Raw genomic sequence first — 25,635 nt, forward strand, 5'->3', positions numbered from 1 at the left:
TGCCTTGCCTTGGGTTTTCTGCCCCTTCCTCACCTTGGCAGATGCTATTGTGACCTTGGCCCTGGCAGCTGGAGTTTTGGAGGAGGCCTTGCTGGGTGGGTCATGCTCCTTGCCATTGCTGCATGCTGTCCCCTTCTTCACCTTGGTGGGTGGCGTAATGGTTTGGTCCTTTGCAGGGGTCCATGGCACACTGGCAGGCCTGATGGGTGCCCCCTTTGAGCCTCTGGGATTTGCAGGTACCACAGCTGATGCCGACTTGGTGGCTGAGGTGCTGGCCTGGGTTCTGGACACCCTGGCCTGAGGGGAACGACGGAGGGGAGGGGTAGGGAACTGGTCATTGTTTGCCAGGAAAAGTTTTTTAGACACACTGGGGTGGGAAGATGTAGAGGGTTTGGGAGTGGAAGAAGAGGGAGTGTTTGTAGGAGGTGTCTGTCTGCTGATTTTGGGTGAAGGTGCATGGGCTGGATGCTGTTCTGAGGTGGATGGCTGTTGGGTGGGTGGGTGCTTGTGTTTGTGTACTTTGGAAGGAGGGGTCACAGACACACTGGGAGAAGACACAGGGGACGTGTGCATGGTTGTGGGGGTGGTGACTGCTTGTGAGGGGTGTGTTGTGATGGGCGTGCTGGTGATGGAGGTAGTGGATGAAGATGTAGTGCATGCAGGTGTGAGTGGAGACGCTACTGGGAGGGAGGTGGACATAGAGGAGGAGGGGACACAGTGGAGGCAGTGGATGTTGGTGTGTCTGCATGGGTATGGTGCTTGTGTGAGTGCCTGTGAGATGAAGTGTGGTGCTTGTGTTTGCCTGAGCCACTTTTGTGTGGTGATTTGGGTGAATGCAGGTCTGAAGATGTGCATGGGATAGGCTGATGTTGAGGGGATTGGGTCTGGGTAGAGGAAGTTGGAGGGGTGAGGCTAGACACAGGGACAAGGGCTGACATCAGGGAGGTGGCCAGAGCCTGAAATGCTCTCTGTTAGGCCACCATGTCAGAGTTAATGCCCTCCAGGTATGCATTTGTTTGTTGCAAATGCCTCTCGACACCCTGGATAGCATTCAGTATGGTTGACTGCCCAACAGTGAGGGATCTCAGGAGATCAATAGCCTCCTCACTGAGGGCAGCAGGGCTGACTGGGGCAGAGCCTGAGGTGCCTGGGTCGAAGGAGATACCCACCCTCCTGGGTGAGCGGGCAGGGGAAACATGCTGCTGGGCTGCTGGGAGGGCGGTGCTGGTGGGGGGGTGGTGGCTGTACCTGTTGTTGGGGTGGGCACAGAAGTGTCCGCCACCGCCAGGGAGCTTCCATTGGAGGAGGAGTCGATGTCTGTGGTCTCCCCTCCTGTCCCCGTCATGGTGCTTCCCTCGCCCTTCGTCCCACTGGTGCACTCACCCTCAGTGGATTTAGCCTTCAGACCCATGTGGGATGCAGCTCCCTTCATCGCTGGTGCCTCTGCTCCTCTGCCAGATGAAGCTAATGCACATAAGGAGTGGTCGGTTCCAGACACAGGTCACAGCAGCACTTGCAGTGTGGGTCCTCTCCTGTTGAAGGTCAGGTAGCAAGTGAGTGAACAGATAGGAAATGACCAAGGCGTCCGCGGGCCCAATGATAACCAATGTGATTTTGCGCAGCGGTCGTCGACCGCCTACCGCGACGGCACACAATGCCAGCGGAATTACCTCATTTCCACTTGTCCCTCCTCACAGGTCAGGCAGCTGCCATTTCAGGGGGGCACAGGCCATGGCACCTAACTGCGTCACAGCAGACACTGGCACAGAAACTGACTCTTGGATTCACAACACTGGTTCTGTAAAGGAAAAGATGCATCATTATTTTAATAGATGTGTGAATATGACCCTCTGCTCACCGTTCTCTTCCATAGGCTTCAACCGCTGAGGCAGAATATGAGATGGCGGCATCCTCCGGTGTACAGACCCCTGGTGGACCTTGTGACAATGGTGGACAGACACATTATCATCACCTACAGACTTGATCGTGCCACAATCCAAGAACTGTGTGCCCAATTGGAGCCAGACCTGATGTCAGCTATCCGCCAGCCCACAGGAATCCCCCCTCTAGTGCAGGTCCTGTCAGTGCTCCATTTCTTGGCAAGTGGTCCCTTCCAAACAACAGTGGCCATGGCATCAGGGATGTCTCAGCCAATGTTCTCTAACGTGTTGACCAGAGTGTTGTCTGCCCTGCTGAAACACATGCGCAGCTACATCGTGTTCCCCCAGTGGAGGATTTGGCCACAGTGTGGACTGACATTTATGCCCAAGGTCATATCCCCAACATCATTGGTGCCATTGATGGTACACAGGTGGAATTTGTACCCCTCCGGAGAAATGAACAGGTTTACAGGAATAGAAAAAGCTATCACTCTATGAATGTGAAGATGGTGTGTTTGGCGGACCAGTACATCTCCCATGTGAATGCCAAATATCCTGGCTCTGTGCATGACGCCTTTCTCTTGAGGAATAGCAGGATCCCATATGTGATGGGCCAACTCCAGAGGCACCGGGTGTGGCTAATAGGTGAGCCAAAGGTCCCCACCAGTATAAATTGGTGTATGGGTATGGGGTTGTCCCTAAGGGTGAGTGTGTGGCTAACAGGTATCCCTCAAGATTTGCAGGTGACTCTGGTTACCCCAACCTCTCATGGCTACTGACCCCAATGAGGAATGCCATGACAAGGGCAGAGGAACGTTACAATGAGGCAATGGCGGTACAAGGAGGATTATAGAAAGGGCCTTCGGCCTCCTGAAGGCCAGGTTCCGGTGCCTCCATCTGACAGGTGGATCCCTGTACTACTCACCCAAGAAGGTGTGCCAGATCATCATTGCATGTTGCATCTTGCACAACCTGGCCTTGAGACGCCAAGTGCATTTTCTGCAGGAGGTTGTGCCTGGAGAAGGTCTTGTGGCAGTGGTGGAGCCTGTGGACAGTGAGGAAGAGGAGGCAGAGGAAGAATATGTTGACAACAGAACCAATATAATTCAGCAGTACTTCCAGTGACACACAGGTAAGACACTGTAACTTTACTTTGCATTTCAGTTATCTGTTGGACATTATACAAGGCAGCCTCTTTCCCTATGTCTATGGTCACTGACTGTACCCTTTGGCATCTCTATTTTCAGATCTCTGTGCCCCACTCTGGCTCCTGCTATGTGTACTGCTGCCCACCCAAGGTCATCCTAAAGTATATTTCACTGTACATTTGAGTTGCAATGCTTTGATAATGTTGTACTAATACATTTGTGAATCATTTGACAGACTCCAGATTGGTATTTGTTCCAAGGGTGTTTATTTACGTGCTCATAAGTAGAGGGGGATGTGCAAGGGGCTGGGCTGATGGTGGAGGAAAGTCCAGGGTAGAGTCCAGTCTCTTGGTATCACGGGTGCATTGTCCAATGGGGCATAGGAAGGGGCATAATGGCAGTTCAAGGTGGACAGGGTGATAGTGTGGGACAGAACGGTGACAATCAGGAGAGTCTTATTTCCTGGCGGGGTCTTGGCAATGTTCTGGATCGCAGGGACCGGTTGCAGGGTGGTTGTCCTTCTGCAGGGGGTGGGGTGCTGGTAGCCTGTTGGTCCTGTGGCGGGGCATCCTGTCCACTAGCGCTGGCGGAGGTGGAAGGCTGTTCCTCGGTTTGGCTAGTGTCAGACACCCGTTGTTGTGCCACTGCCTCCCTCATGGTCTTGCCCATGTCAGCCAGCACCCCTGCAATGGTGACCAGGATGGTGTAGATGTTTGTTAGGTCATCCCTGATCCCCAGGTACTGTCCCTCCTGCAGCCGCTGGGCCTCCTGCAACTTGGCCAGTATCTGGCCCATCATCTCCTGGGAATGGTGGTATGCTCCGAGGATGTTGGAGAGTGCCTCGTGGAGAGTGGGTTCTCTGGGCCTGTCCACCCCCTGTCACACAGCAGTCCTCCCAGTTTCCCTGTTGTCCTGTGCCTCTGTCCCCTGAACCGTGTGCCCACTGCCACTGACCCCAGGTCCCTGATCGTCCTGGGTTTGTGGGGTTGCCTGGGGTCCCTGTAGTGGTGGACACACTGCTGATTGACGTGTCCTGGGGACAGTGGCATGGGTCCACTGGGTGGGTGATGTGCTGGTGTTTCCTGAGGGGGAGGCTCTGTAGTTGGTTGGGACTGTGGCAGGGGAACCGACTGGCTAGAGGTTCCGGATGGACAGGTTGGTCATTGTGATCCAGGCGTGCAGAGCTGCTGTCGTCACTGTGGGCCTCTTCGGGGGGGGCTGGATGTGGCTGGCACCTCCTCTCCGGTGACGTGGAGTATGGGTCCTGTGAGGATGCAAATGCATTGTTAATGTGTCTGCATGTGCCATCTTGTGCATGGGTGTGTTTCCCTGTAAGATTGTGATTTCTCTGTCAGCTTGACCTTGTGTGAGTGGTGTTTTTTTGGGCTGGGTGAGTCTCTCTACTGGGCATGCAGTGGTGATGGGTGTCTATGCAGGTCTGTGATGGGTGTCCATGCATTGGTGTAGCATGCAGGGCTTGGAATTGGGATGGGTGGGTTGTGTTAGTGGGGTATATGTGAGGTGGTGGAGTGATGGGGGTGAGGGTACGGGTAGTAGTTTGTGATGGCATGCAGGTAGGGTGGGGGGGATAAACTAGTTAAGATTTGACTTACCAGAGTCCAGTACTCCTGCGAAGCCCTCAGGATGCATGATCGCCAAGACTTGCTCCTCCCCTGTTGTTAGTTGTGGGGGAGGAGGTGGGGTTCCACCACCAGTCCTCTGAACTGCTACCTGGTGTCTTGCTACCACGGAACGCACCTTCCCCCGTAGGTCGTTCCACCTCTTCCTGATGTCATCCCTGGTTCTTGGGTGCTGTCCCACAGCATTGACCCTGTCCACGATTCTCCACCATAGCTCCATCTTCCTTGTAATGGACGTCTGCTGCACCTGTGATGCGAATAGCTGTGGCTCTACCCAGATGATTTCCTCCACCCTGACCCTTAGCTCCTCCTCAGAAAACCTGGGGTGTCTTTGGGATGCCATGGATGTGGTGCAAGTGATATGTGTGAGGATGTGTGGGGTGATGTGTTGGGTATATGCTGTGATGTCCCTGACATTTTCTAACGTGTTTTTTTATTTTGTCTATCCCCTTCCAAGTCTCTTGCCCATACTTCGTGAAGAGCATTATTTGATGGTATTTCTCCCTTCCCAATGGACGGTTTTTGTTTAAGTTACTATCATATTTATATAAACAAAAAGAAAACCAAAAAACTGTGCCATGTAGATCATTGTATGTGCTGAAACCAAAATATGGAGGTATATGTCTGGAGTTGCTTAGCTATGCCTTCCACATGACACAACTGTACACAGATGGTTCTAGTGATGAACATGTCTTACCCACATTGTTAACACATATATGGCCTACTGCCACATTAAGCATTTGACCATCATCAACAAATGCTCAATTCACTTTGAATGTGGAATATCTCTTTTAATTGCATAGTGCTGTGCAAACATATGTTACAGTGCACATGGGGGATTCTGCTTGCGTCTTCTCAGTTTTCGTGGTGAGCATTGTTGCGATGTGGCACATTTCCAGGGGTTCTTAGTTGCAGGTGGCTGTGGTTCATGTACAGGGTGGGGGTCTTCATGGACAGGGGCTGGTGAACCCTGTACAGGGTGGGGTCTTCCTGGAAATGGGGTGGTTATCCCTGTACAGAAAGGGGGTTTTGAGGGATCATCCTGGGCATGGGATGGTGAACCCTGCACAGGGTGGGGGCTTCCTGGACAGCGGTGGTTGATCCCTGTACAAGGTAGGGGTCTTCCTGAATATGGGGTGGTCATCCTTGTACAGGGTGGGTTTCTACCTGGACAGGGGGTGGTGATCCTTGTTCAGGGTGGGGGTCTTTCTGAACAGGGGGTGGTGATCCCTGTACAGGGTGGGGGCCTTCCTGGACAGAGGGTATCAGACCCTGTACAGGGAGAGGAGCTGACTGTGCAGTGGGGGGCTTGTGCGAGGAGAGTGCACCTGTTGTGGATTGTTGGGGGCCCTGTGCAGATTTCCTAACAAGGGGTTGGGGTGATATGGTTCAGGTAGATGTGTTGGCTCCCCTCCATGCATTGAATGTGAAGGATTCTGTATCATTTTGAGTATCCCTTTCATCTTCATAGCCATGCATGGTGTCTTGGTCTGAGAAAATGTACATAAACTTAATCATACACCATAGCTGCTAGGCATCTGTTTAACTTTATTATGTTGCCATGTGCTCGACAAACCTGAACTTTGATGATTGACCTTGTGTTCACAGCCTTGGGCTGCAATCTGCTTATCGCTGTAATTTACTTGTTCTAACCGTAGTTCCGAGAATGTTTGTGCTTAATCAGTAACTGCCAGAACAGGTTCGTACAGGTCGTTGCCACCTCCTGCCAGCTGCATCTGTACCTTCTCCCACCACACGTGTATCCCTGAAATATTATGAAGGCCGCAGAGGACCTTGAATACGCTAGGGGTGGAGTTGTCCTCTGACTAAGCAGTTTTGTGTGTATATAAGGTTGGGTGCCCCAGAGTGAAGGGGCAGCCTCCGTAGGATATTCACTTGACTGTCCTGGGACTCTGTATTAGCTCGAGCTATAATGTAATAAACTTCTCTTTATTCCTCCAGTTGGTGACTCCGCTTGATTTGTGTACTCTCTGCTAAACGGACCCTGAGGACTAGGGTGTCCCTCCCCCGCTGGGAAGGAGACCCCGGGTGGGGATTCTATCTTTCCTGATTCCTCAGGTCTCTCTTCCCTCTGAATGGCCATGATGTCATTCAGCCTCTTCCCCATGTCTTTCCAGGATGTATTCATCCTCTCCAGTACCTGGGTCATTGTGTGCACCAACTGTGGGAGTTGGCGTATGTCCTCTAGTGAGGCAAACATGTCAGACAGTGTAGTCCCTATGTGACAAATGTCCTGCATCACATCTGACTGTTGCTGGAAATAATCTTCCTCCCACTCTCCAACATGAATATCTGCCAACCCTCCCCGCCTGGGACGACCTCGGATGTGACCAGCAGGTCCACATCAGCAGGGGGAAAGGTAGCAGGTGAGAGGCTGTGAGGAGGGGATTAGTGCCTAGGGCCTACTTGTCCCTCGCCAGGGCTGGCACATCCCTCAGATGTTAGAGAGAAGGCTTGGGAGACACTGCCAGAATAGGAGTGTGGTGGGGAGCCAACATGTCTGACCTGGATGTTAGGGCTGTGAGGAGATGAGGTTTGGGTTGTGTTGTGTGGGGAATGGGCAATCCTTCAGGGGTGTAGGAAGAAGCACAATGCCAACCACAACCGATGTGGGCTTTGTTGGTAAGCTGCATGGGCCAACAAGAGTGGTCAGGGGATTTGCTCCAAATCTCTTGAAATCGGCCCCTGATCTTCCTCCTCCTCTAGTTGCTCCTCCTCCTCCTGTGCATTTCTGACAGATGATAAGACAGTTTAGAAGAGGAAGGGGCTCTCCCCTTGGATTGCTTGTTACCTGCCACTGGTGGATGGTCTTTCATCCACACTGGATTCATACTCCGCACCACCTGTAAGACAGAGGTTGCAACAGGCTAAGTATTTGTCTAACAATATCATGCGGTGTAACATAAGGATTAAGTCAAATTATCTTAGAATCAACGGATGTTTACACATGTGACCTGACACTGTGGCATTGAGGTGCTCAATGCGGATGTACGATACAAAAGCAAACTCACCAGTTCCAACCACATGTCAGAGGAATGGACAAGTTATAGGTTGCCCTCATATCAACCAGGCATCAGACTTCCAGGCAAACATGTATTTGGAGGTTACTGAGAGCTATAGGATGGAAATAACTAGGGTGCTCTGCACTAGCTACCTTTGGACACACCTAAATGTTTATTGACTTCATGCATCCCATGTATGATGTGGTATCTGCTAATTTTCTAAAGGAGTCTTCCAGAACATGCAGAGCTGGTTCGTCTTTGCACATCAGATTTTGTCATTACATTGACGAGTACCTGTCTGATATACATAAATATCAACAAAGGTATAGGTAACATTTATTCAAACCCCTGTGCCCCCAACAGGACAACATTGCTAATTTTGGACTGTGAGGTCAGCCATTTCTGCTGTGCACTTTTCCTTTGGCATGTGTTTCCAAAGTACATGTACAACATCAGGGTCTATGTTACCTGACACTGGATGGGGTTTGTACAGCATACATCCTGTAGGCCTCTATTCAGAGGTTCACTCATTTGTGATCATAGTGGCAAAGTGAAATGAACATTGTAGTAGGGTACCATAATTTGGTCAAGTTGAAAAGCAGGGCTGATCCTTATCTTAACTGTTTTCATGTAGTGCAGTTCATCCACTAGATGTCTAGGCTTCCCCTCCTCTTCACCCACCTTGCCAGCCACTACCAAACTCCCAAAATGCAAGTCTGCTGGTATCAGCGCACCCTTCACCTGCATCATTACATTATCTGTTGTTTCCTGGCATTTTGTCAGCAAGTATCCATATAATGAACTTAGAAACAGGTTGTCACCCCTCTTGTCCATGATGGACTTGGGGGCAGAATCACTCTTCCTGCAAATAGAGCTGTACACACCAGTAAATCATGTCTATGTGGCTACGGCAAGCCACTTTGCATGGTTTGTAATGGCCTCCTGAAGTGTGTCAGGGCTGAACAAGTCACTGTGTTGCCTCACTCTGCACTTGAGTGGCATTCCGTGAACACTAGGGACACTTGTCACACTTTCCCAGAGTGACAGGACCATGTACACCTGGGAGGCACAAACACCTCAAACCTTGTGAGGTGAGTCATAATGACTTGAAACATATAGACTTGCTGCACTGACTTAATGCAAAATCCACCTACATGAGGGCCAATATAAACACTTAGGTAGGTACTGTACACATACGTTTGGTTGACCTATCATTAGCCAACATATCACGATGTGGTAGACTGTTATGAGCCATATATGAGCATATGGGGATGAGGGACAACAGTGACATTAGACACACCACATACTGCTGAAATTCATACCACAGTTTAGGAGCAGAAGCATTTAGTAAAGTCATTTTTCTGTATCCTTACCAGTGTCTCACATTCGTCCAGTGTATGGTGCCGGACCAGATCTCACACCCATACATGTTGCAGAGGTCAGTGCAGGCTAGGTCTTTCTGGACAACGCTACAGCGCCTACACTGATATGTGTGTGTACAGTTAACATGCTAGTTGACACGTGATACACAACATTTCCTAGTTCATTTCAGAAGTTTGGTACAGTTTATGAATATCATGTAATGTAACTACAAGTTAACTGATAACAATGTAATGATAATGCCCTCCCCTGGCCATATTTACATACCAGTTGGTGCTGATGGTATGGGTTGTTGTGCTCCATGATGTTGCTTCCCTGATAGTGCAGAGACCTGTGCTCCAGTGTGTGATTGTTCTCTGGCTGTATGTGGCAACAAAAGAGAAAGGTCATCAGACAAGATCAAGATATTTAGTTATGCGCAACCTTTCACATAACTACACTTTTGCATCTACATGCCAATAGCGGTGGTAAGTGAATGAGGGACATTATCTATTGCCATGTACCAGTGGAACGTGGATGGGGCAGCAGTGATGGGCCACTGTTTGGGACTGGGGGTTTGTAATTTGCAATTGCCATCACAAAGGATTCTGGTACTTATAGGTTAATGGACTAGCTGAGACACATGAGGGTCTGAGTCACCATGCGGATTGCACTTACTTAGGACAATATTCATGCTCAGATGTTTTGAGTATCACAAACATTACTCATTTGGTGTCATTGTTAGTATCATCGCATATTACCTGGCACCACATTGAGGTCATCACTCACAGGCAGCCCAGGGAGCACTACAGTGACAACCATCTGCAACGCTCTCTTCGTTGCCTCCTCTACATCGAACTGGACTCTTTATGCCAGACTTTGAAAAGGTAATTTTCAGCAGGACTAACCTGGTCCCTATATCGGGACCACGCTTTATCACAGTCGGTCTGAACTTTTGACTTTCCCCCAGTCTAGCATGACCAAATGACCGTGCTTTTAGGTACTACCCTTACCTTAAATTTTGAAATGGAAAATCACAGGTTGTAGTGATTGCATTTTTGTCATTTAGGGCCTCATTCCGACCCTGGCGGTCATGGACCGCCAGGGCCGGGGACGGAGGAAGCACCGGCAACAGGCTGGCGGTGCTTCATGAGCAATTTCCCGCCAGTTTACCCCTGCCCCAAAGAATCCTCCATGGCGGCGCTGCTCGCAGCACCGCCATGGGGATTCCGACCCCCTTCCCGCCATCCTGGTCCTGGCAGGATGGCGGGAACGGGTGTCGTGGGGCCCCTGGGGGCCCCTGCACTGCCCATGCCACAGGCATGGGCAGTGCAGGGGCCCCCTAACAGGGCCCCATAATGATTTTCAGTGTCTGCCTAGCCGGAGCTTCATTGTTGAAGGGGCTTTCCCACTGGGCCGGCGGGCGGCCTTCTGGCGGTTGCCCGCCGGCCCAGCGGGAAAGTCAGAATGACCGCCGCGGTCATTTGACCGTGGTACGGTCTTCTGGCGGTTCCCGCCAGGCGGGCGGCTTCTGCCGCTCGCCGGGGTCGGAATGACCCCCTTAATTTTTTAAATGTACTCTAATGAGGGTGGAATTTTTCTTTTGCTATTTTTTCTGTTTATTACCGTTTGGTGCTGCATACATTCTTTACACCCTGCCTCTAAGTTAAGCCTGACTGCTTTTGTGCCAAGCTATCGGGGGGTTAAGTACAGGTTAATTTAGTGACTTTTGTGGGTCAGCCAGACAGGGAATAAGGTTATTCACCCCCCAATCAAGAACCCAATTTCCTACAGTCACACACATTCAATGCACTGCACAAATTATGCCTCACCTACCTGAAAATCACACCTCAATCCACCAACCACACAGATACCTCCACCCTCAGGACTCCTACCCACACTAACCCCACGCATAAACAGAACCAAAGCAAATGGAAGGGCGTTCTCATACATCACTCTTTAAGTATGGAAGAGCCTCCACATCAGAGCCTCCTATTTTTCTCTTGATTCCACAAGACATTTTTGTAGACCTGGCTTTTCAATTAACCAACCTAAGAAAGGCAGGGCTGGATACACACAACTGGTCAGCGCCAGCGTACCACTGCAGGTGATAGTTCACTTCACAAATATACATAAAATAAAATACCATTGCCACAACCTATTTTAGAGCAACAGTTAACAATGCCAGAGTCTTTCCTAAATATAGTGAGGGGCCATAAAAGGACTAAATTATTTCCCAGCCTCAAATAACGTAATGCACAATAAAATTTAACTTTCCTGTGGACCGCACCAAAGTCTTACAGTGGCTTGGATCGCGTCCACTGCTTACCACTTGTTGGCTTTATTGTCACTGTCACTTGCTAGATTCTTATTTAATTGCTAACCTTCCTTTGTTAATGTTTGTCCCCCCCCAGACGATAGCCTCTTTACCTTTGTTTGACTGGTTAACTTGTATCCTTCTACTGGTCTCATTTAAGTAACTACTTTTTTATTTATTTCTGAGCACTCCATGAAAGTGCCTGTGTTTTAAGGATCACTCCCTCTTATGCAGCTTCCTCCTCACCAAACAGTGCTTACTTTTTGCCGTTGTTTGACAGAGGGGCATACTGGCATTCATTTTTGGGGTACCAGAGTTTACTTTTCCTCATCAGACTTCACCCAGAGCAAGACAGAGAAAAGTACAAAAAGGGGAAAGTAGGTGGAATAGAAAAAAGAAAAAAACAGTGACAAAAGGAACAAGCATTTGCAATGCAATTGGTCTCGCATTTGCTCAAGTTAGAACTGTTAGGGTTGTAAGCTCCTAACCGGACTTTTCTTGCCACATAAACTGAAAATGAAAAGTAAAACAGTTTCACATAAGCATGCCCACAGCTGCCATAAGCATGAAGGAGACACACAAAAGGAAACAGAAGTTCACTCGCAGTCAAATGTATCGACAAAAGTGCAATTATCCATGTTACCGGCAACAGTGCAATTATCCATGTAACCACCAAAAGTGCAATTATCCATGTAAAAATGTCAATGTCATGCAAAGCGCTCGACTACTGCCCAGCGAGATCGCACTGCGTAGGAAATAAAAAGAAAAAGTAGTCCAGAAACAATGCTGAAAACATGGAGCCTCATATGTTTTCAGTAGTTTACCAGTGCTCTAGAGGAGGGCTAAGCACTGGAAAAGGCATGAGGTATGCATGCCTTTCACTAATGAAATCAAGAGAATTTTAAAAGGTAAGCCAACTAACCAATTAAACTGATGGGTGTGACATGGGCGTGGTTAAAATCACACAGAGAGATTACAACAGAGGCCAGAGCGCTTGCACGCTCAACCCTAATGATGCTTATGAAGGAATACCATATGGGGAATATGTACATGTCCGGTAGAGCAGAAGTGACATACTGTCATTCACAAATGATGATACATTATTTGACATTGTGGTTCCGGTTGATTATTGGGTTGAGTGTAAGCAAAGTGTTGATTGGCCAGATCATGAACCACTGAGAGATCCAGAAACAGGTGCGCCACCTGAAGAGGTGATAAAAAGGTATTATAAAGTGATTGAGTTCCTGAAAAACAAAGTTTCCCCTGAAAAGTTGATTGTCAGAAGGTTGGCAGGGCAGCACAAGAAAGAGGTGAGTTGATCAACGCATATTATGAAGGATTGTTGCAAGCTTTCAAACTGCACAGTGGTTCTGAAACCATTAGGCTGAAAGATATCAGTCATGTTGTATTTAGATTTGTGCAAGGACTGAAACCTAAGATTAGTACCATGATTCACCAGCATTTAATTTGTTGGCAGAACAAGCCCATTGACGAGGTATTGCAGTGACGAAATTGAGTTGGACCAGAAAAAGTTGGAGGAGAAATTAATGGTGATGAAATTGAAATCTGCTCAGACAGGAAATCAGAGTCTGCAGATGATGGTGAACACTAGCGGAATGCAAGATGTGCAACACCAGGTTGACAACATGCTTCAGAATACGGGGTCGGGATAGATCAGAGTGGTAACTTGATTGATGTGCAGTCAATGATGAACATGCAGCCATGTTATGCGTGCAGAGGTTTTGGACATTGGAGATGGGAAAGTCCTCTTAATTATGTGAATAATTTGGTGCAGAATGGTGGTGTTGCTCAGGCTTTTGGCAGTGATCAAGTTCAAATTCAGAGAATTCAAAGACATAGGCCCTCATTACGATTTTGGCGGTCTTCCATGAAGATCGCCAAAGCTGCAGGTACCAGGACACCACCAGTTCTGGCCTTCTCCCACCCACCATATCACGGGTACTGCTGGATTTCTGCCACACTTTGGGTGGAAATCCAGCAGTAGCCATGCTGGTGGGTGGAGGCACTCTGGTGGTTATACCACTGGCCCCAACTTACCAGTAGGACACCGCCCGCCATATTATGAGCCATAATACGGCCTGGTGGTGTCCTGCTGGTGGGGTGCTGCCGACGATGGAAGCGCCCAGTCTCGTTTCCTGCTGGGTGACCTTCTCCCCGGAACAGGTAAGGTGATCATCCGGCAGGGGCGGGAGGTGGGGGGTGGGGGTGTTGTGTGTGCATGTATGAGTGTGTGGTGTCTGCATGTGCGCATGAATGTGTGAATGCGTGGTTGTATGCATGTCTGAATGTTGAAGTGAGTGCATGTCTGCATGTAAGAGTGTATGCGTGTGAGTATCCGTGTTTGGGTGGGTGAGTATGCATGCTTAAATGCATATATGAATGTTGTTGTGAATGCGTGTATAGATGCGTGCTTGAATGCATGTATGAATGTTGTGATTGCATGTATGGATGCGTGCTTGAATGCGTGTATGAATGTTTTTGTGAATGCGTGTTTGGATGCATGTGAGTGAATGCATGTATGGAAGTGTAGGTGAATGTGTGTAAGCGTGGTGCATGTGGGTGTCTGTATGCATGTACGCAGGGAAGGAGGGTGGGGTAAGGGAGGCGCTGTGGCTGAAGGGGATGTCAGGTGGTGGGAGGGGGGTCCAGTGCTTGGTGGGGGGAGCCATCTACCAGTGACAGGGAAGAAATTCCCTGTCACCGATAGCCTTTCCGCCATAGTTTTCGTGGCAGTGCTACCGCTGCGGAAAGCCGGCTACTACTACCGCCAGCGGTCTTCTGTGGACCGCCGGCTCGGAGATGATCATCTCCGGCCAAGCAGTTCTGACCCCCATGGCGGTATGAGTGGAGATGTGGCTAGTTGGCAGAGGCCAACCCACCACACTCATAATGTGGTGGTCGGCACCGCTAGCCTGTTGGTGGGGTGACCGCCACATTTACCCTGGTGGTCAAAAGACCGAAAATTACCCCATAGATTCCAAAATGTGGTTGCTTCCACAGGTACACTGAAAATACAGGTTCCACAGTAGTTACAGGTTCCACAACAAATGCAGATTCCACAAGCTCCGATGGTACAGCAGCAAGTGATTGTTCCTCAGCAAAACATGAATCAGAGCAAATGCAAATATAAATTATCTAGTGACACAGTTTCTCTTAATTGATGTGAATGATGAGAAGTTTTCAGAAACACTGAATAGTGAGAGTTCTGATGGTCAGGATTGCATGTTAGCAGCATCCTTAGATGTATATTAATGTGTTCCCTAAGTACATGCCAAGTGTTAGACCTGACAGCCTTAGGGTGGTCACCCCTAACTTTTTGCCGGCCTTCCTCCACTTTTTGGATACTGTTTTTGCTGATTTTCAGACTCTGCGCACTTTACCACTGCCAACCAGTGCTAAAGTGCATATGCTCTCTCCCTTTAAACATGATGACATTGGATCATACCCAATTGGATTATTTAATTTACTTATAATTCCCTAGTAAAGTGCACTATATGTGCACAGGACCTGTAGATTAAATGCTACTAGTGGACCTGCAGCACTGATTGTGCCACCTACTTAAGTAGTCCCTTAACCATGTCTCAGGCCTGCCATTGCAAGGCCTGTGTGTGTGCAGTTTCACTGTCAATTCAACTTGGCATTTAAAAGTACTTGCCAAGCCTAAAACTCCCCTTTTTCTACATATAAGTCACCCCTAAGGTAGGCCCTAGGTAATCCATAGGGCAGGGTGCTGTGTAGTTTACATGTCCTGGTAGTGTAAAATTCCTAAATCCGTTTTTGCACTGCTGTCATAGAGACCAAATCCTCGGGGTCTGTGCACGTTGATTATCAAGGGTTAAATGCAAGGAATGAATCGCGCGTCTTGCCGATTCGAATGCCACCATGCAAATGCCAAAAAATGGTCGCGCACAATGATTATCAAGAGTTAAATGCAAAGAATGAATCGCGCATCTTGCCGATTCGAATGCCACCATGCAAATGCCAAGAAATGGTTGCGCACAATGAGCGTCAAGGGTTAAATGCAAGGAATGAATTGCACGTCTTGCCGATTCGAATATCAACATGTAAATGCCAGAAAACACAAGCACATTCACATGCACAAGGAAAAATCTTTCAACATGAAAACTAGGCCCAAAAACTGGAATGCCTTTGAAAACGGGGTCGGGGGCCCAGCCAAACCTCCATCTTACCGCCCTGTTCAAGGATCACCAATATAATGAAGGGCAAGGCCTGGAAAGGTCAAAGTAGGCCTCCAGAATAGGAGCTCAGGAAGTTGCTGCTGCTCTGCACCGGGACATCTGAATAGTGAGCACGTGGAGCTGGGCTGGCTCCCTTATATCCAGTCTGGCCCAGCCCACAAACCACACCCAGTCATGCTGCAGAGAAAGCTTCTAGAAGGTCCTAGAAAGGGACCACACACTAACACACTCAGTAAGCCTGCAGCAATACATTGCAAATGAACAGTTATTGCAAACATCATGAATAGTGTTTTTCAAGGTTAAAGTCTGCAATGCAAAAGGTTTACATACTGCATATAAATACAATGCATGAATTAGGTCCTTGCATAAAGGTTGGGTTTTTGCATTTTAGTCACCCGTAGAGCGCACACTGCCCTGATGTTGACAACTGCTATGAGATCTGCTCCTTCATAGCCTAACATTAGGGCTTCCCTCATATACTGTTTGAGTGGTAGCTGCTGATCTGAAAGGAGAAGGAAGGTCATATTTAGTATGGCCAGAATGGTAATACAAAATCCTGCTGACTAGTGAAGTTGGATTTAATATTACTATTATAGAAATGCCACATTTAGAAAGTGAGCATTTCTCTGCACTTAAATCCTTCTGTGCCTTACAATCCACGTCTGGCTAGGTTCAGTTGACAGCTCCCTTGTGTATTCACTCAGACAAACCCCAAACACAGGATGCTCAGCCTCACTTGCATACATCTGCATTTTGAATGGGTCTTCCTGGGCTAGGAGGGTAGAGGGCCTGACACTTACATGTCAAATGACAGTGACCTGCCCTCACATAAAGGACTAACACACCCCCTACTGGGACCCAGGCAGACAGGATTGAACTGAAAGTGGACCTTTGTGCACTTCTAAGCCACTCTTTGAAATCTCCCTCACTTCAAAGGTACATTTGGGTATTTAAATAGGGCCTCTGCCCCTACCAACTCAGACACTTCCTGGAGAAGAGAATCTGAACCAGAACCTGCAACCTACCAAGAAGAACTGCCAGGCTGCCCAAAGGACTCACCTGACTGCTTTCTGTGAAGGACTGCTACCTTGCTGTTGCCCTGCTGCCTTGCTGCTCTCTGGCTGTGCTGAGAAGTGCTATCCAAGGACTTAGATAGAGCTTGCCTCCTGTTCCCTTCATCTCTGCATGAAGAACTTCTTGTGGGGTGGAACTCGACGCAGAGCCTGCCAGAAATGACGCACAGCCTGCATTGTAGTGAACAATTCACCACACGCCAAACCAGAACAACGCAGCCCGACTTCACAATCAGAAGATCGACGCAGCACCAGCATAGCAACCAGAAATTCAACGCACGGGCCACTGGATCAACGCACAGCAGAGCCAGAACAACGCAGCCCGACTTCCACAGAGGAATCGACGCAGCGCCTGCCGTGTGGTAGAAATTTCCACGCAACGCCCACCAGATTGACGCAGACCCTGAGACTTCGTCCTGTCAGCGCTGGATTTCAACGTATCATCCCCGGGGCATTCGAAGATCCTGCAACCCGAAGAGGATCCACGATCGAGCGCCGGAAATTGACACACAGCTGTCCCTGCGTGGAAAATAAACGATGCATCGCCCTGTGTAGCCCGAGAAATCGACGCACACCTCCCTGTTTTCCACACATCTCCTCCTCTGCGGTTCTTTGTGGAGACTTTGAGCGCAAACCAGGTACTTTGTGCTTGCAAGAGACATTTATTGCTTTTAAGAGACTAAAGACACTTTATATTATTTTTACAGTGATATCTCAAAATATACTTATTGCATTTTTATCGTTTTGACCTGCAATTTTACCAGATAAATATTATATATTTTTCTAAACACTGTGTGGTGTATTTTTGTGGTGTTCTACTGTGTTACGGCATGACTTATTGCACAAATACTTTACACATTGCCTTCTAAGTTAAGCCTGACTGCTCAGTGCCAAGCTACCAGAGGGTGGGCACAGGATAATTTGGATTGTATGTGACTTACCCTGAATAGAGTGAGAGTCCTTGCTTGAACAGGGGGTAACCTGACTGCCAACCAATGACCCCGTTTCTAACACCAACGTTGTGGGGCACGATGTTTCAATGCTGGTCGACACTGGAGCTACAACTGTGCCTTTGTCAGGAATAAGAATTTAGGTGGTAGGAGTAGCAAATAAGCAATCAACGAATCCTGTTCCAGAACATATCTCAGTAAAAATAGGTACATCTGAGGACCGTCACCATTTTGTGGTTTGCGGTCCAAGTCCTGTTAGTTTGTTAGGTCATGATCTATTGTGTAAGCTAAATTGTTCCATTAGCTGCACACACAATGGCATAGCAATTAAAACCAATGGTGAAGAATAAATGCCCTGTAAAATTGAAGAAAAGTGCCCGCTTATCACATTGTTCCCAATAATGACAGTTAAAGATTTGCCTGATGAGAATCGAGTAACAGTTTTATCAGAAGTTTGGGACATTTTAGGAAAAGAGATAGGACTCCTAAAAGGAGTTGAGCCAGTAAAAATAACAGTGAAGCCAAAAGCAGTGTATCCGAGGATATCGCATTATAACATAAACCTAGACGTAGTTGCAGGAATAGTTCCCGTTATTGAAAATTTCATTGAACAAGGTGTTCGAAAAGAAATCTTGGGAAGCCCATGTAATTCCCCTATATTAGGACTGCGGAAGCCCAAGAGAAAAGTGAACAAGAGTGTCATTCCATGTTGTCCTGTGGTACCAAATCCAGCAGTGATTTTGGGCTAGATGTATCAAAGGATTTTGCATTCGCAAACGGTGCGAATCAGTACAATCCACCATTTGCTAATGCAAAATCGACTTTCATGATGTATGAAAGGCATTCGCAGTGCAAATGTAAGGAATCGGTAAAATAGCGATTCCTTAAAGTTGCGAGTAGATAATGTGAATCTCACACTGCAATTCACAAATACCTAATCACAATTCAATGCCTCAAGCATTCGCAAATTGCGATTAGTCACAAAATGGGTTTTTGTGTGTGCAATTTACCACAAATTTAAATCAGGTAGTAAACAGGTGCAACCTATATAGAGAGGCCCATAATGCATCAGCCCTTTTTCACAATGGCTGCACTCTACGTCATGGCGAGGAGGATGAGGATCCTGGCAAATTTGAGGAGTGGAAGGAGGAGACAGGAGCCCATTTTTAGAGTGCACATTACCCTATTTGAACAGACAGTGGAGGAGATTTTTGATAAGTACAGGTCGAGCTCGGCCATAATACTTGACTTGATAGCTGATTTACAACCCCTACTGCAGCGACACACACACACAGAACCAATGCCATACCCACTCATGTGCAGGTATTATGCTCCCTGCACCACTTAGCCTCGGAAAGCTGTCAAGGGGTCATAGCAGCAGCGGGAGGTGTCTCTCAAAGTGCGCTTTCACGCTTCTTTAATGCATTCCTAAATGCCATGTTAACCAAAATCCATCTGCAAATAAAATTCCCCAACACCCTACAGGATTTGCAGAAAACAAAATTAGATTTCTACCAGGAAGCCCAATTTCCACATGTCATTGGCTGCATTGATGGGACACAGGTCCATCATCTGCCACATAGTATGTTTATTGGAACAGAAAGAGTACACATTCCATGAACATACAGGTCATATTTAATGCCTCCAAAGTAATAACAGATCTTGTGGCCGGATACCCAGGTAGCACACATGATTCCTATATCTTTAGGCACAGTAGAATACACACAAGACTTCTTGCTGGGGAGTTTGGCGAAGGATTCCTACTTGGTAATGTAACAGTTAACAATGTCACTTCACATCTATGTGATGTCCATATAACAATACATTATTTTACTCTCCTGTCATTCTAGGAAACACTGCATATGCAGTGCGGTCCTTCATCTTAACCCCATATCTCAATTCTGCCACACCAAGTGAAAGGAGATACAATGCAGCACACAGAAGCACAATAAAGAGGACCTTCAGCCTGCTGAAGAGTTGTTTCAGATGCCTGCACTAGAGTGGGGGCATACTGCAATACAGTCCAGAAAACAACTGCAAAATCGTGGCCACATGTGCTATGTTGCACAACATCGCAATGATGAGAGGCCAGTGCAGCAGAGGGCAGACAAAGATGTGCTGAGATTACATGAATCTATTTCTGATGTAAGTAATGACAACACCACATCTACTTCCATTTATTGCTGTAGGTAGCACATTTAGGGGGTCATTCTGACCTCGGTGGTAAAAGGCGCTTACCGCCGGTCAGAAGACCACCATAACACCGCCGCGGCCGCGGTAAACCGCCACGGTCATTCTGACTCGCAACAGCCAAACCGCCAAAAACCCGACATCCACAAAAGTCCGCCACACCAACGGCCAGCGAAAAACTGGCGATGACCAAACCTCCACCGTCACGCCAACACAAATACGCCCATTCCATTCCGACCCACGAATCCACGCGGCGGTCTTTCAACCACGGTATTCCATTGGCGGTACACACCGCTGCGGTCAAAATACACACACAGCTCCAAAACACAGCCACATTGGTCATTTTGAAACCCACACACCTGATACACATACATACACCACTCCCACACACCCAACACAATATAAAACACACACCCACATCACCCACAAACCCTTACGACCACCATTTATTGACTAAGGCCAGAGAGAGACACCACCAGCTACTACGGGGCATACACAGGCACATAACACCATCACTCACACAACATCCACGCACAAAACACCACACTCATCACCACAAACGCCACCCCACACCTCATCCACACCACCCCATGGCACCCCAAAGACACCCCAGGTTTTCAGACGCTGAACTCAGGGTCATGGTGGAGGAAATAGTTCGGGTAGAGCCCCAGCTCTTCGGGACACAGGTGCAGAACACCACCTTTGCCAGGAAGATGGAGCTATGGCAAAGAATAGTGGACAGGGTCAACGCTGTGGGACAGCATCCACGAAATCGGGACAACATCAGGAAGCGGTGGAACGACCTACGGGGGAAGGTGCGTTCCATGGTATCCAGACATAACAACGCGGTGCAGAAGACTGGCGGCGGACCCCCACCTCAACCCCCCCAATTTACAACATGGGAGGAACAGGTCTTGGCGATCCTGGATCCTGAGGGCCTCGCAGGAGTAGGCGGAGGAATGGACTCTGGTAAGTCTTATCTCAACTACTTCATCCCCCCCCACCCACCGGCATGCCAAATCAAACCCCCACCCTCACCCCCCACCCCCATCTCACATCCTCCTTGCTAATGTCTCACCATCACAACCCACCCATCCCAACACCAAGCCCTGCATGCGACCACAAACCATGGACACCCATCACCTAAGCATGCCCACTGCACATACCCCCCCCAAACCACCGTCACAACAGCCCACACAAGGGAATGCCAGCACTGGGGTACACGGACACCCACCCATTGCACGCTATGGCACACACAGAAGCAATAACCATACTCTTACACCCCTGCAGGACCCGAACGCCACAACACCGCCCAGGAGGGTCCAGAAATGTCCATTCCACCCCCAGAAGAGGCCCACAGTGATGACAGCAGCTCTGTCTCCCTGGACCCAGATGACCAGCCCGGCCCATCGGGGACCTCGGGACAGTCGGTTCCCCTCAGACAGCCACAGGCCACAGCAGACCTACCCCACTCTGGGAACACCAGCACATCACCCACCCAGCGGGCCCATGCCTCTGTCTCCGGGACACGTCAATCAGCGGTGTGTCCACCACTACAGGGCACCCAGGTTAACCCACCACCCCAAACAACAACAGGGACCTGGGGGCAGTGGTAGTGGGCACACGGTCCAGGGGACAGAGGCCCAGGGAAACAGGGGAACTGGGAGGGCTGCTGTGCGACGGGGGGGGACAGGCCCAGGGAACCCACTCTCCACGAGGCCCTCTCCTCCATCATGGGAGCATACCACCACTCCCAGGAGACGATGGCGACGGTCCTGGCCAGGTTCCAGGAGATCCAGGTATTGCAGGAGGAACAGTTTCTGGGGTTCAGGGAAGAACTCAGAAACATCAGTTCCGCAATGGGCACCATCGTTGTGGCTCTCAATCAGATTGTCAGCACATTGCGGGACCATGTGGCACCACAAAGGGCCCCTGTCACTAGCATGGACCAAGAACAGGCTACCACCTCCGCCGGCGCTAGTGGACAGGAGGCCCCAACACAAGAACAGGCCACCACAACGCCACCCCCTGCAGAAGGAGAACCACCCCGCAAGCGGGGCCTGAGATCTAGGAAGAAGACAGAGTAGGATGCCAAGACCCCCGCCAGGAAAGGATACCCCCTGATTGTCATCCCACTGTCCCACATTGTCACCCTGTCCAACCTTTAACTGCCCCTGCTCCACCTTCCACAGGCATATGGACAATGCACCTGTGAGACTGAAAATCTGGACTCTGCCATGGACATTCCTCCACCATCACCCATCACCGAATTGCAACCATTTCCCAAAATTGAACACTTTAATAAACACACTTATTGCACAAAAATAATCTGGAGTCTGCCTGTATTTTTGAACAAATGTATTACACAGAACCGTGATGACAACATACCACTGTCACACAGCTGTAGTCCATGGGGAAACAAAGCTGATGTCACGGAGTGGGGCCCACATCTCTGAAATTGGAAGGGAAAGTCACAACTCAGTCAACATACACTGGGGGGAAACTCAGACAGTAGAGAGGCAGGAGACTTTAAGTAAATGTAAAATGCCGGGGTTGATTCTTACCTGTATGTCACTGAAAATACTGCTGTATTAGTGTGTCCCTGTTGTCTGTGTTGTCCTCTTCGTCTTACTCCTCTTCACTCTCCGCAGGATCCACAGCTGCCACAACACCACCATCTGGACCATCCTCCTGCAGGAAAGGCACCTGGCGTCGCAAAGCCAGGTTGTGAAGCATACAGCAGGCCACGATGATCTGGCACACCTTCTTTGGTGAGTACATTAGGGATCCACCTGTCATATGCAGGCACCTAAACCTGGCCTTCAGGAGGCCGAACGTCCGCTCTATCACCCTCCTAGTCCGCCCATGGGCCTCATTGTACCGTTCCTCTGCCCTGGTCCTGGGATTCCTCACTGGGGTCAGTAGCCAGGACAGGTTGGGGTACCCAGAGTCACCAATTAGCCACACACAGTGTCTCTGAAGTAGTTCCATCACGTAAGGGATGCTGCTATTTCGCATTATGTAGGCGTCATGCACTGACCCAGGGAACTTGGCATTTACATGGGAGATGTACTGGTCAGCCAAACAGACCACCTGGACATTCATGGAATGATAACTTTTTCTGTTCCTGTACACCTGTTCACTCGTGCTGCGGGGGACCAAAGCAACATGTGTCCCATCAATTGCACCAATGATGTTGGGAATATGTCCAAGCGCATAGAAATCACCCTTCACTGTAGCCAAATCGCCCACCTCAGGGAAAACAATGTAGCTCCGCATGTATTTCAGCAGGGCAGACAACACTCTGGACAACACCTTGGAAAACATGGGCTGAGACATCCCTGATGATATGGCCACTGTTGTTTGAAATGACCCACTTGCCAAAAAATGGAGTACTGACAGAACCTGCACTAGAGGGGGGATCCCTGTGGGTTGGCGGATGGGTGACATCAGGTCTGGCTCCAGCTGGGCACACAGTTCCTGTATAGTGGCTCTGTCAAGCCTGTATGTCAGTATGACATGTCTTTCTTCCATTGTCGACAGGTCCACCAGCGGTCTGTACACGGGAAGATTCCTCCATCTCCTCGCAAGTCCCAGCGGACGGTGCCTAGGAAGGACAACAGCGAGCACAGAGTCAAGCAACCCACAGGTACGTTCCTACAGCTTGCACGTAACACGATTCTCAATGCATTGAATGGCTTGTATGAGTGTTGAGGCAAGGCCTAGGTATGTGTGACGCAGTAGAAATTAAGCCATGGGGGCCCTTGAAATGGCGGCTGCCTGACCTGTGAAGTGCGACATTGGGATGTGAGGTCAATGCGCTGGCGTGGCACACCGTGGCGTTAGGCGGTCGAAGACCGCGGCGAATAGCCGCATTGGTTAACATTGAACCCTATGGGTTTCAGGAGCCAATGAGGATGTGCGCCGGCGGTCGCGGTACGGACCGCCGCGCTACGCACCGCCGCGGCCGTGACCGCCATTTTCTACCTGCTTAATCACTTGATACCTGATCATCCACAGGAGAGGACCTATACTGCAAGTGCTGCTGTGACCTCGGTCTGGAAGAGACAATGGCTGCTGCGACTGGGGAAAGGGCCCCTGCCTTCACTTCTGAAGAATTGGAGAAACTCGTGGATGGGGTCCTCCCCCAATATGCTCTACTCTACGGTCCTCCAGACCAACAGGTAAGTACACTGGGACCATGCTTTGTGGCCAATGCCTGGGTTGAGTGGGGTGAATGAAAGATGGTGGGGAGGGGAGCGAATGAGGCATGCATCAAACGAAAGATGAGAGCATGTGCCACATGGCAAGGGTGGGGATGGGGGGCCACTCACATCGAGCATGCAGAAGGTGATGTCTTTTTATTTTTTCTCCCCCTGCACATGTCACATAGGTCAGCGCCCATCAGAAAATCGACATTTGGCGTGCCATCGCCAAGGACGTCCGGACCCTGTGGGTCCACAACAGACGGGGCACCCACTGCCGGAAGAGGTGGGAGGACATCCGCCGCGGGAGCAGGAAGACCGCGGAGGCTCTGCTGGGGATGGCCTCCCAACGTAGGAGGGGTGCCAGTCGTCAATTGACCCCCCTGATGTCCCGGATCCTGGCGGTGGCCTACCCCGATTTGGATGGGCGCGTGAGGACATCACAGCAGACACAAGGGGGTGAGTACAAGCACATTCTGCTGATTTTGCGCACATTGGAGGTGTCTGTGTGGAGGAGGAGGGCTGTGGGTATCCCTAGGCCAGGGCTATTTCTGTAGGCTAGGCCCCTCCGTTAGGCATGGCCCTGTACCCCCGCCACCCACCTCTGTAGGTTGCCTAGTACAGCTAATCATGGCCCTGTGTCACCTATGTGTGGAGTTGTCGTCCATAGGCTTGTAGGCCATGTCCCACGGATTGAGTAGTGTACCCCAATTGCACCGCGTAGTGCAGGGGGCTTCTGTGTCTGTCCTCTCCGCCAACTGTGTCGCCAATGCATGCACTCAACATGTCTTTGTTTCTCCACCCCCCCCCTTTTTTTGTGGTCTTCCTGTTCATGTGTGCATTAGCATCATCAGGCGGAGGAGAAGTGGCATCGGAGCACGAGGGAGCTGCATCTCACATGGCCATGGAGGGCCATGCAACTGACTCTGAGTTCACCAGTGAGACGGAGGGCGAGGGGAGCTCCACAGCGGGGACACGTGGTGACACCAGCGACACAGACACGTCCTCGGAAGGGAGCTCCCTTGTGGTGGCGGCAACATCCGTGCCCACCCCAACAACAGGTACAGCCGCCACACAGCGCGCCAGCTCCGCCCTCCCGGCAGCCCCTCAGCCTTCGCCCTGTGCCCGCTCACCCAGGAAGGTGGGCATCTCCTTCGCCCCAGGCACCTCAAGCCCAGCCCCAGTTACCCCTGCTGCCCTCAGTGAGGAGGTCATTGACCTCCTCAGGACGCTCATTGTTGGGCAGTCAACCCTTTTGAATGCCATCCAGGGTATAGAAAGGGAGGTGCACCGGAGTAATGCGTACCTGGAGGGCATTCATTCGGGTCAGGCTGCCCATCAGCGATCGTTCAACGCTCTGGCCTCAGCACTGACGGCAGCCATTGTCCCTGTCTCCTGCCTCCCTCCTCCAACTTCCTCAACCCAGTCCCACTCCCCTGTACCTCGGCCTATCCCAGACACACCATCAGACCAGCCTGCACACACCTCAACACCCAAGAGAAGCTCATCCAGACATAAGCACCACACATCACACAAGCATTCACCCAAGCAACATCCACATGCAGACATGCCAACAGCCACTGCCTCTTCTGTGTCCCCCTCCTCCTCGTCTCCCTCCTCCCTCCTTGTT

Source organism: Pleurodeles waltl, chromosome 3_1 (genome assembly GCF_031143425.1).
Source record: "Pleurodeles waltl isolate 20211129_DDA chromosome 3_1, aPleWal1.hap1.20221129, whole genome shotgun sequence".
Classification (NCBI taxonomy): Eukaryota; Metazoa; Chordata; class Amphibia; order Caudata; family Salamandridae; genus Pleurodeles; species Pleurodeles waltl.